The sequence below is a fragment of the Pteropus alecto genome, unplaced genomic scaffold (genome assembly GCF_000325575.1).
Source record: "Pteropus alecto unplaced genomic scaffold, ASM32557v1 scaffold20, whole genome shotgun sequence".
NCBI classification, from domain to species: domain Eukaryota; kingdom Metazoa; phylum Chordata; class Mammalia; order Chiroptera; family Pteropodidae; genus Pteropus; species Pteropus alecto.
The window spans coordinates 29,594,569-29,607,032 of record NW_006436298.1 but is presented as its reverse complement, the minus strand read 5'-3'; the positions used below and the strand labels follow the sequence as shown (position 1 = coordinate 29,607,032).

The 12,464-nt window shown below is 35.8% G+C and overlaps 1 pseudogene; it reads right to left on the bottom strand.

Annotated features, from left to right (window-relative positions):
- LOC107195767 overlaps window positions 1–11,783 on the bottom strand; it is a 12,285-nt pseudogene extending 502 nt beyond the window's left edge.
- Between the last annotated feature and the right edge of the window lie 681 nt (window positions 11,784–12,464).

The following is a 12,464-nucleotide window of genomic DNA, read 5'->3' as shown; positions in this document are numbered from 1 at the left end:
TCCTCCTCCTTCTTCTTCTTCTGGTGGCTGTGGACACTTTTCAGCACTGCTTTCTTTGCCTTCAAAGCCTTTGCTTTAGCTTCACCTTTAGGAGGGGCAAGGGCTTCCTTCACTTTCGGCACCGTCTTCATGAAAAGCCCTTCATTTTTCAAAAACAAATTATATCTGACTATAAAGCCCCCATTCTTCACGGATGCCTAGAAATTCAATCTCAGTCATTAAAGTACCTCCCTTTTCTTCAGGGTTATGCACAAGGGTTTGACATAGTCCCAAAGAGGAGAGAGGCTGTTCTCAACTTTACTCCCCACTGGTCAGTGTGGAGACCCTCATTCTCTAAGCCCCCATGGCGAGTGTTCGGTTCTTAACCTGCCCTACTTTTATATGGCAACTGTGATGAGGCTGTCAGTTTTAGCCTAGTCTACATCTTCTCTGGGAGGGTTATGGGAGATAATCATTCTTCAGGGCCCTGCTAGCTACTCTGGGTGTAATCTCTGCTATATCGCTAATTCCAGAAAAACCTCCTTTTCATATCTTTCTCTTTTGTAACTTCCTCTCCACTACCCTCTCCACATGAATTAATTAACATCATGCTCTCTTTTTTATAAGCGAGTATGAATGAACTACAAGCTAAAGTTGCTAACTCGCCCTATTAAACATGTTCAATCATCGACAGATTAGATGGAGCAAGAATAAAATACTTATAGAGTTTGACCTCATACCAAAAGTTCTTGATGTTTTTCCGGCATTTGCTAAATAGATGAACATTTCTAGAACTCAAAACTTATTATGATGAATCATCTTTAGAGATATATGAATGACTAATGGAAATGTTATTCAGTCCACTGTTTTTATCTCCAGATTTTCCCATTCTTTTCCTATTACTTGAGAAGAAAATGTCAATTATGATATCTTAGAGCAAGGCCTAACCCTAATTTATTTTTATTTACTGCTAATTGTGTCAGTTCGGTGGTTACACTAGATAATTAATTATATTCACACTGAGAGTGGGGACAATATAATTATGGGATTATAAACTGGGATTGAGATGATGGATAACTTTAAAAGAATAGTCTACTCAGGTGTGTGTATAGATGCAGTCAAGACTCTCAAATTAAACTGTGTAATACATTCCAACTTGCAGAGTGATGGCCAAGTACCAAGAATGAGAAGTTTAAAAAAAACCCACAAGACTGAGGGCAATATGCTTGTGGGTATGGAGAGGTCTAGGAATAAATTCCTGCCAGATACCATTCTTGCCTTTCCAGATTTTCCTCAGCAGCATTCATTGAGGGCTGCAGACATATTCAAACCATCTAGTTTCTGGGCTAGGACTAGCTAAATCTATCAATATATACAATAGGATGCTACAGCCTTCCACAAGTGGGAATTGGGAATTTATCTTGCTTCTGTAAACTGGAAGTCCCTGAGGGGTCACATTGCTGCTTTCTTCTCAACTTACACTGTGATATATTCAGCTCATTGGATACTCTGTTTGCATTACAAGTACTCACCTGGAATAGAGCCCTAACACCAGCTCACTGATTTGAGGCCTGAATGACTTGACTTTCTTAATATTCTTGTTACTGGTTCAGATCTTTCTCTCAACTAGAATTGCCACCCACAGCCTAGAAGCTCTTGTCTTCTATGTTACTTGTCTGTTAGATATGAGTTCTTTTCTGGTTGGAGCCAGAGTTCACCCTGACACTTTGGCGATCATGATTCAGAGCACTGTCATTCTTTGAGTCAAGACCCCTCGTTGTCCCTGCACCTGCCTTCCTGACTCCCTTTTCCTAGAAGCCATTATTAACTGAAGTCCTAGCATGCCTCTTGGCTAAGCCCACAAAGACTGTTTCCCCATGATTCACTGGCTGGCTACCATTCTGTCCAATTGTCCTGGATACCCATACAAATTTTCTTTAGAGTTCTTTAGCTGGCTTTCTTAACAAATCTCAATACGGGAATCACACCAAGCGGATCAACCTGTTTCAATTTGTGCAAAAGAAGTTTCAGTTTTTTAAACAAATATATAAATTGCTATTCACAAAACCTCCCATCATAAAAACTTTTTTTTAGAGATTATTTCAGGGGAAGATTTCAAAATATTGTCCGTGCTGAGATAATTCATTGTTTTCTCAGCATGGAGAAAGGTGAAGAAAGATCATGACAAGGACAAGGCTCACTGATTCTCAGCTTCCTGCCACATTCCCCTTAAGACACCAACAACCTAAAGATCTAAGAATCATCTTCAAGATGCAGCCATAGATTTAAACCACTACTCTCAAGTGACCCCAGTGCTTGCAGTGAATTCTAAGATATGAGGATATTAATTAAGAGTTTTAGAAGCATGGGTTTTGTTTTATGGACATTGGAAGGCTCATTTGCATATGTGTTCAGACTTAGTTAACTGTTTAATTTTCACCAGCTTTGGCTGGTACAGATTTTGGCTAGTGCAGATGTTTTGCTTGTACTGGCAGCATCATTTGCCAGTTGACGAAGCATCTCAGCTCATGAATCTCTCCTACCACTCACCCTGACAAGCTGGAGAGGAAAAGGCTGCCTGCAGATGGTATTTCAAGTGTGCACAATTCAATGAGTTCCAAACACATGAGGGCTTTATTTGAGTTGCCAAACCTCACTGTGCTCCCACACACAGTAGAATGTATCTGATAAAAAGAGACCAATTTATAAGCAATATTTTATAATTAGAGGGGAAAATATTGGCTTTCTTGGCTAAGGAGCAAATTTAAACTGAGCCCTATGGAGAATAAAGGGTTCCTAGTTTTAAAGAAGCTGCTAGTCCCACATCCTCCTTTTTGGCACTTTATTTCATCAGTATAGGAAGTCTGGCTGGTGTGGCTATGTTAGGACACAAGTAACTGAGATTGTGGACAATGGCACCAAAAGCCTTTGTCATTGAAATGGTTTCCTGTTCCCTTTAACTCTCTGCAGGCTTCTCATTAGTCACAGCTATTGTTTCCTCACCACCTGCAAAAAAATACATGTTAACTTCCACGTTGAGTGAGGGGCTCAAGGTTGGAACACAGATTTATATAACATGGGACACAAATTTGTATCAAAGACTTGTTTTGAGAAAGCACTATTATGAACATCGAGGATGCCTGGGCATGCAGAAATTTCAATTTTGGGAAAAAGTATATTCCTAATTTCTCTGTAGAACTGAGATTTTCAGAAATATTCCTTATGTCTAGCACATGCCTCATTTACAGTAGGCATGCAATAAATGTTTGACTAAATAAACAAAGGAGTGAATGGCATTGCCTGGCACAGCCATTGACACTGAATTTAGAATTTATGAATTTTGCCTTTCTTCACTAATATTTTCTTTTGAGTGTACAACAATGAAAGCAAAATTGCAAATTTTAGAAAGAGGAGGAATAAGGTGATCATTTGGACTGATTCTCTTATTTTAGAGATTATAATGATTATATTTATTTAGTATTTACCGTGCCAGTCATTGTGCTAAGGGCATGTCTCATTTAATCCTCACAACAACTATAAATAGGCCCTGGCCCATTTTATAGATAAGGAAATTGAGGCATAGAAATGTCATACAGCTAGTAAATGAGGAAGCCAGGATTAAACCCAGGTTGTCTGACTCAGTCTTCCCATTTACTACTTGGGCAGCCCCAAAGTTAGGTGATATTGCAAAATAATCTAAGTACACTGAAACTCTTATTTTTACTGTACTAAACATTTATTAGTGAGCAAGTGAACAAAAAGTATCCACATAATCTGTTATCTAGGCTTCAAGAAGTCCAAATCTCTGCCCTTTTAGCATTTCAGACTACCATCTTATATAAAGGGGTCACTAAGGCAATCACCAAGATTCTTGAGAAAAGATTCTGTCATCCTTACAGTTGGTTGCAGAAAACCAGAATTCTAGATTCCTTGGCTAGCAACTACCTTGTTTAGGAATTTAGCCTGGGGCAAAATCCCAAAGAATATAGGTTTCTGATCTTGCTAGATTCTTATTCTCTATTCATGTAAGAGTAGGAAGTGTCTATAAAATAATTTTACCTAATCCACATTACTTGAATACCTTTAATTTCACCATTGAGAACCCAATTTTAAGATTCATCATGCTAGTCAACAGGCTGCTATTTTTATCAGTAAAAGCCCTTTTCTGACATTTAATATGCTAATTAGCAAAGTGTAGGTTATTGAATAAGACACAAGAAACAGAAGTGCCTGTAATAGCCCTTCTGGAGTATAGACTTCCTGATTAGAATGTCAGCAGATCATTCCTGTATTCTTAATTGCCATGTTCATTGACCACTCCTGGACAGGGAATCTTTGATTAGAATGCTTAGAGCTTAACCCAAGTTACATTCATATAATATCACAATGTATATGTGGAAATATTTTAAAGTAAATTACAGTAATTATTAACAGTGGCTTCCAGATTGATTAATTCAGCAATTAAATAAAATCCTCAAGAACCCAAGCTCCTCTGGCTTCTGGCCTGCCATTTGACTCTCTCCTTGACTAAGCACCCTTATGATAGTGAGAGGATGGCTGCCCAAGTTCTAGGTGTCATCACACGCAGACACCATCCAAAAGAAAAGGGATGGGGGTGAGGTGAGTAATGGACATTCCTTTGTGTGCTCCTCTCTACTCAACAGCAAGGAAATGTTATCCAGAAGCCACCTGGCAGATATATATTCCCTCATCTAATTGACCAGAATTACCTCATGTGTTCATTTTTAAGCCAATCACTGGAAAGAAAAATGGGATATTTTTTTAACATAGACAAACTTATTAGAATTTAACTCTGATTTGAGAAGAGGTGGAAAAAAATTAGAGCTTCACGAACAATAAAGAATAAAGAAGAGGAATTAGGGAAGGCAAAGTTGGCTACATGTAGAATGATTTTTTCTTTTTTTTTTTTTAATGTGACTATTTTTAAGGGCAATGTTCATCTTTATTTGACCTTTTATTCCATCTTCTCCCTTAGTTCCAGCTGTCTGTGTTCCTTTCTTGGTTGATTTGTCTTTGCTACTACTGTTCTCTCACTCACTGAAGTCTTCAATTAGTATCCCAACATCTTGAATTAGGGGAATAAAGTTACAGCTTTAATGAGCATTTCTAGCTTTGATACCTAACCTAGAGTCATTTCAGGCTCCCTCGTACATCTCATCTTCTTGTATGTTGTCTGCCATGTTAAATCTGGGAAGAGTTCTTCAGGGAATATTCCTGATTTGAGAACATAGAAGCCTAAGGAAAAAGACTTGCTAGGGTATTATAATAATTGAAACTGTCCTTTAAGAATGCTATTGTCAGATCATTTGCTTTCCTTCCCTGTCAAGCCAGAATCTCACTCAAAACAAGTGCATCGACATTTTTTAAAAAATGATGTTTAATTTCATTCATCTCCAACTTTTTTCTCTCCCTCTGGCTAGTTTTAAGATAAAAGAAATTGCAGAATGTTTTAAGAGCAGACTAGAGAGCTTGTGTCAGAGGATAAAGGCATATTCACTAATTTACTTTTCCAATGTCTTTAGAGAAGAAAGAGCGGAGGGTACACAAGTTAAGAATTGGTTTTCTAGAAATAATAGAAAATGAATTAAACTTTGTACAGATTATAGAATGGTTTTTTAAAAGCTTAGGATAATTTATTGCAAAAAAATAGCAGCAGGTCTAAATGGCAAGGGTTCAGGATTATTTCTAGGGTGCAGTCAGGGAAACAAAGGTAGATATGGTTGGTATCTTTTTTAACTTTCATTTTACATGAGTCTGATTCAGAGTTAGTGAGTAGAAAACAAAAATAGTATTTTTAAAAGTCTATATATACCATAAATTGTATCTTAACATTCACACCTTGCAGAGGATTGTCTTTTTCATCTTCATCATACAATACTTTCCCATCATGCATTTATTTCTCTTCTGCTATGAGGTCATTATTTACCTTTTGTCCAGGCCCTTACTTCTCCACTTACACATACACAAATACAAACCTGCTCCCTTCTAGCTTCATTTATAGCAACAATATTGTTCTAAGTTCTCAGTCTTGAAAATATTTTTATCTCTTCCTTTTTCAATTTCACAACCAATTACTGACAAATCCTATGGATTCTACTCCATAAATTTTTTTGCTTCAATTTCTCAACTTTTTTCTTTATGACTTTCCTCATTTCCACTACTATTACATTCAGAATTTTGCCATAAACTTCCAGTGAGATTCATTGCCTCTGGCTTGTTTCCTCCAATCTATCATAGCTTCTGTCAGAACATTCTTCGTATAGGACAACTCTGTAGAGATACTCTGCATAACAAATGAGACTACAGATACTTTAAGATTTCAATGCCCCTCTTTGCCTGGAGAATTTTAACCCCAATTATGGTAACCATACTCAATTCACTAAGTACGTTTATAGCCTTGTCTCCGTTCATAATTCCTTCAAACATTCTAGTCTCAAGCCACTATTCATTTCTTTTATCCTCTTTGCCTTTGTTTTCTTACATAAATACTTGTTCCTATGATCTATGTCAAGATGCTTTCCAGCTTTCAAGGTCTAGTTCAGATGCTACTTCTTCCATGATGACTTAACCTGTGCTTTTCTGTCCCTCTTTAATAACTTCTCCAGATTCCTTTCCCCCAAAAAACTTTATCAGCATTTTTGTTATAGTGCTTATCATGATCTATTTTGAGTTGTAGTTGATAGTGAATGTCTTTTTCATCAGTTATTGTCTAACAACACAGTGTTCCACAAATGGCTTGGTCATCGCATTGGGCCAAATTTCGGAACTGACACTACATTCTATTAGCTTACTTAATGCAGAACCTAATAGAATGCAGTCTTTTACTTTCTGTAGAGTCTAAGGATTTGGAGAAAAACCCAATGCAGAATAAAAGTCATAACATTTCTCTCAAACATCACTGTAATTTTTTTACATGCATAATGACAAGAACATCTTTTATACCCTGCTCTAATTTTCTCTTTTTCTTCCTGTTTGCTTTCCAAATTTCTTAAGCGTAAGAAAGCTTAAGCTCCATTCATCAATATTATATGATTTCTATCTCCCTCTGCTTACTTATGCTGGGGTGAATAACTTTGACTTTTGCTTTCCCAGTATTATTCTCCCTTCATCTAGTAATAGAAACTGATTTTTCTTTGGAAAATGAATAGCATTAGAAATAAGCACACGACCTAGTTCTTGTGAATCATATTCTAGCTTCATGGCCACAGTGATGGGCTTGGTCCCAGTTTGATGGGCATGGGTCCAGTGAAACTCCAACATAGTAATATGACTTTGATGATTGGAATAGAAAAGTTCTCTTTTTGATGGAGTTGCTAAAGTGATGAGTTATAAACCTGGAGCTGTGGTTGACCCTCTCTAGTCCTCCTAGAAGAGCTGACTTGAATAAAACTATCAGAGAGGTAAGCAGACACAAAAGATGAAGAGAAACCAAAGCTAAGAACACCATTCGAGCTCTTGGATCCAGATTTCAGTTTATACAAGCCAATAAATTTCCATTTTAATTAAGCTTGTTTGAGCTTGATTTTCTTCTCATGTAGCCGAGAGTCCCTATTCTTACATACACAAAAAATAATCTTTCTCCCCAAGGCTACTCCTCTTAGCCTTTTTCTTTTTCAGTAATCTTATAAAATTTCACCCCCCGCAACACACACATCCATTCAAGCCTTTTATGAAAAATGTTTTTTTAAAAAGATAATAATGATACTCATGTTATATATGGCTTTTCTGAGGGTCAAATAAATGTAAAATGCTTCAAAAGGTGTCTGGCATATTGTACAGTTGTCATTTTTTTCATCATCATCATCATTATTATTTTCATGTCATCATCATCATCATCATCATCATTATTATTTTCATGTCACTCATTGAATGACAATGATCAGATCATAGAATTGGAGACTTAAATCCACTGAAACTTTAATTTCTAGAAACATTTATTTGTGAATTCACTTTTTTTAGCTAGGATATGTCCTCTTGGCATTTTCTACATTGTTATTTTCCTAAATAACTTTCTATATGTTTGGCGGTACATTCTATTTTTAAAAATCTAGTGTAAGATTGTGCCTATCAACTCCGCATGCATATCAGAGAACATCACTGAATGCCATTGGTTATTGTCATTGGCCAATAATAACTGTACTCCGAATTTGTCTGACCCTTTAAGGTGGTTGAGAAGACTATTTCTTTCATTTTTCAAATAAAAGAAAGGTGTAACAAAAGAACACATGATTTCTCAGTGGTTATCTATTAATGGAGATGGAACATTCACCTCTGGATTTCTAATCCAGGAAATGAGTAATTATCTCTTAAAACATTTCAGTATAATTCCTCTTTTTAGTACAGCATTGTTTCGAATTGTAATTAAGTTCCCTGTGTTCTAGTTTTTGCTCTGACATTAATTAACTGAATAATTCTGAGCAGCCGTGGAATCTCTGTTGACCACAATTTCCTCATCTGTAAAATGAAGTTTACACTCTACATGTAATATGCATTCCAACTTGAAAAATTTCTTAGTTCTTTTTAAAGAAAGATTTATCATGAACACATTTTAGAATCACTGTTATCCATAAGAAGAAAGGCTGCAGAATGAGGCACTAAAATTCTATGTTTGAATATGCAGATGATATTCAATTTGTGAGATTTAATTGGAAGAAATAAAGAGAAATAGCAGGTATAATGCAAGAGTTTAGATGAATTTAAAGTGAGAGCTTAACGGTGGCAAGTTTAGTTCATTCTAGTAAAACAATGCTAAAGTTAGAGTTAAGGTATAAATTGGGGAAAAAAAGGTGATAAACCAGTCAATCCTATAGCACATCAATTAGGAAGAGGGTTTGATGAATAGGACAGAGGTCATTGAAATTATCTTATACTAGGAGAAGGTGAGAAGAGTCACCTTTACTTCTATCAAGAATTACTACTGGTACATTTATTAGGCACCACACTCTTGTTTATAACTAGTAAGTGCTCTGAAACAGATGAGTTTTGTTTGACTCTCCCTCCTGAGGTACATAAAGGCTGTATAACTTGGCAGCCATTCAGAATCAGAACTCTTTTTCCAAAATTAGTACTTGGACAAACATACACAAAAGATTTATTTCTTTGGGACTCATGTTAATTAAATGCAGTGAAAGTAAAATTAATTTCCTCTCAAAGTGACAGGCCCACTGCCTATCAAAATAGCTGTGACAATTAGCTTGGATGTAGAAATTCAAAGCTCATTTTCCCCTACTAGGATACCTATAGCCAGCAGTTTAGTATCTCAAGCATAGATAAATGATAGATAGATAGATAGATAGGTAGATAGATAGATAGATAGATAATTGACAGATAGATAGATAGATGATAGACAGACATAGGTATACATAGATACAGGTGTATAGACACTTATAGATACATATTGTTGTAGGCTGAATTGTTTCCCCTCAAAATTCATACGTTGAAACCTTAACCTCTAATGTGACTCTATTTGGAGATAGAGACTGTAGGGGTAATTAAGGTTAAATGAGGTCATGGGGTGGGGCTCTAATCTGAAAGACTGGTGTCCTTATAAGAAGAGGAAGAGACCCCAGAGACCTCTCTCTCAGTACACATACAGAGAAGATGCCATGTGAAAACATAATGCAAACACAGCCATATGCAAGCCAGGAAGAGAAGTTTCACCAGAAACTAGCCTTGAAAGCACCTTGATCTTGGACTTCTGGCCTCCAGAACTGTGAGAAAATAAATGTTGTTTAAGCACCCAATCTATGGTATCTGGTTATGGCAGTCCAAGCAGACTGATTTCTCTCTCTCTGTCTCTCTGTCTCTCTGTCTCTGTCTCTCTCTCTCTCTCACGTAATTTAAAGCTTTGGTTAACCCATTTTCTTCGCCTATTCTCTTCCTAGTTTTTCTATATTTAACATCTCACAGTAGTGTGTAACCGTACACTGATTTTAAATTCTAAAATGAGGAACACAGGTCCCAAAATAATATCCTATAATTCAATGTGCTGTCACTGTGGTGAGTGGTTCTCAAACTAAGAGCTATTATTAGAACCACCCAGGAAACTTTTTTAAACTTTAAAACAACACACTTTCTCTGGGGAGTTATCAGAAGCTTCGGAGAAGAAATTAGATATGAGTTGTTTTAAACTGTTTGCCTACTAGTGTCTGCCCAGAATGTCTTTTCTCCTTCTTCCTCTAATTTCGAGGAGGAAAATAAGTCAACCAGATTGTTAGAATTCCAAAATCATAGTCTTCAAGAGTTTCTTATGTGTCATTTAAATATATGTTTTCTCTCCAATTAAATTTCATGAATTTAGGTGTATAATTTTAATTTTTATATTCCTAGTACCTATCCCAGTGCTTTCAAAGGTAGTGGTACTCTCTTGAGGAACAAACTCTTTAGGCCTATCCTGGCATCACCTATTCCAGAGACTCAGCAAAATTATACTGGACAAAGAGGATTAATAGTGCCACATGTACTAGAATAGTGCTTTCCAGATTTAGTCATATGCTCATGTTGACCAAATTTTCATCTACTGTCAGTTTATTATTTGTAGTTGAACACATCTTCCCAGATCTTCCTAGCAGGCACATTATGTTATATTGGGCCCAAAGAGAGCACTTTGTAGTACATCTTAGTAGATATTCACACCCCACTTGCGAGTTTATTATATCACCAGTCTTCGGTCTTTCAAAATTCAAGGGTTTAATTTCAACTACTAGGTAATTTGATTTTTTCTTACTCACTTGGTACAACAACTAACCCCTTATCTGGCTTGTTTTTATTGTTGAATCAACTAATCTTAATTACATTCAGCTGACTGTCTCCTTGTAGGTTTTTATGCTACAAGGTTAAAAATCAGGAATCTAATCTACACTTTAAGAAATTAAAAATAACAAATCTAGGAAATTATAAGCTATGCATATAAATCCACTTGGAATAAAAGTGAAGAAAATGGAGAATGAATAGTTCATGGAATTAAAAAATGAATGTGAAGGACATTGTAGAAAAGGAAAATAACAGAACTTATTTTTACTCATTTGAATCAATTCCAATATTAACTTAAACAGAAATTGCCATTTAGAAAGCTAAACTTATCTACAAGTATATTTTTCCCCATAAATCATGGTAGTATGTGAAGTTTGAGCAAGACATTTTGATTGTAACAATTTAGAAAGAAATTGCATTATAAGAAGAGATCTGTCTAAATTTACTAGAAGTACTTTCAAAAATATCTAGCTTCGCTGTAAATGTTTAAAAATATAGGCCGTAGTAGAAATGGCTCAAATCTCTAATATGTTGCTTTTAATTACTGGCAATATAAGCACATATATTTGAGTGATTACACAACTATCACTGCCATAGCTAAGTATTTGAGAAGTATTTTAACACTATTATTGAAGTTAAATAAGTATAAATAAAATTTTAAAAGATACAAAGAATCAAATAATAACCCCAGATGAGATTTCATTATTTCCAATCACAGGTAATGCACTTTGTGCTTGAACAGCAAAACAAAAGAAAATTAGAACTACTTATCGAGAACATTGAACCTATACTCTACACAGAAACTATAAAGCTCTGGTGAAAACAATCACAATATTAAAATATTTTACGATATATAAAACACACTTGAGGTCATTACTTACTTGTTTGTCTAGCATCCCTCTCTTTGGAGGACCACCTACCTTTGGAGAACTCTTCTTCCCCATGCTCACATCCCAACCATCAAAAACATAGTCTGAATTGGAGCTTCCATTCTTCCTACCCTTGGCTTTAATGATGAGATTCAGGTGCATGCTTCAATAGTCCATCTTAGAGAGGTTTCAGGTTAAGACTAGGGTAAGAAAGAGTCGAGAATGGTGGAAAAGAATTTTTCTTTTTTTCTTTTTTTAATGACGAATCTGGGATAATCTGAACACAGAGCTTGCTGTTAATATTTAAGTCTCCTACAGCATTGAAAGACCTTCCTGCCCTGGGAGAAATTAAGCAGTGGCTAACATACAGAAATAACCAGAGAACAGAGAGCAAGAGAGTTCCGAAAATGTGAGTCCCTTGTTCCAGCCACTTTTTACCCTTTTCTGTGCTATGAGTTGATGATGTCTATTTCTGCTTAAGTTAGTGCAAGATGAATTTCTTCACTTGAAATCAAGAGTCTAACACACATCCCGAACTTTTATCTAGAAATGGTACAAGGACATGTGTATACATATAAGGAAGTTTGTCCAAATGGGAGAATGATTGACTAATATAAGTCTAGTCTCTCTACTTATTTGACATTTTCAATGAGCTTTTAGGCAATCAAGAAAGAATGGCTTAAAAAAATCTGTTGTGTAAAAAGTCCAGTACAACAAGTATGATAAAATATTTTTTTCTTTTACAGAAACAGAGTTCCAATTTTTAGTCAATGACCCACTTATCCAAAGTCTAAAAATAACAAGATAATTTGGATGATAACTATGTCCTTATAATGGAACTTG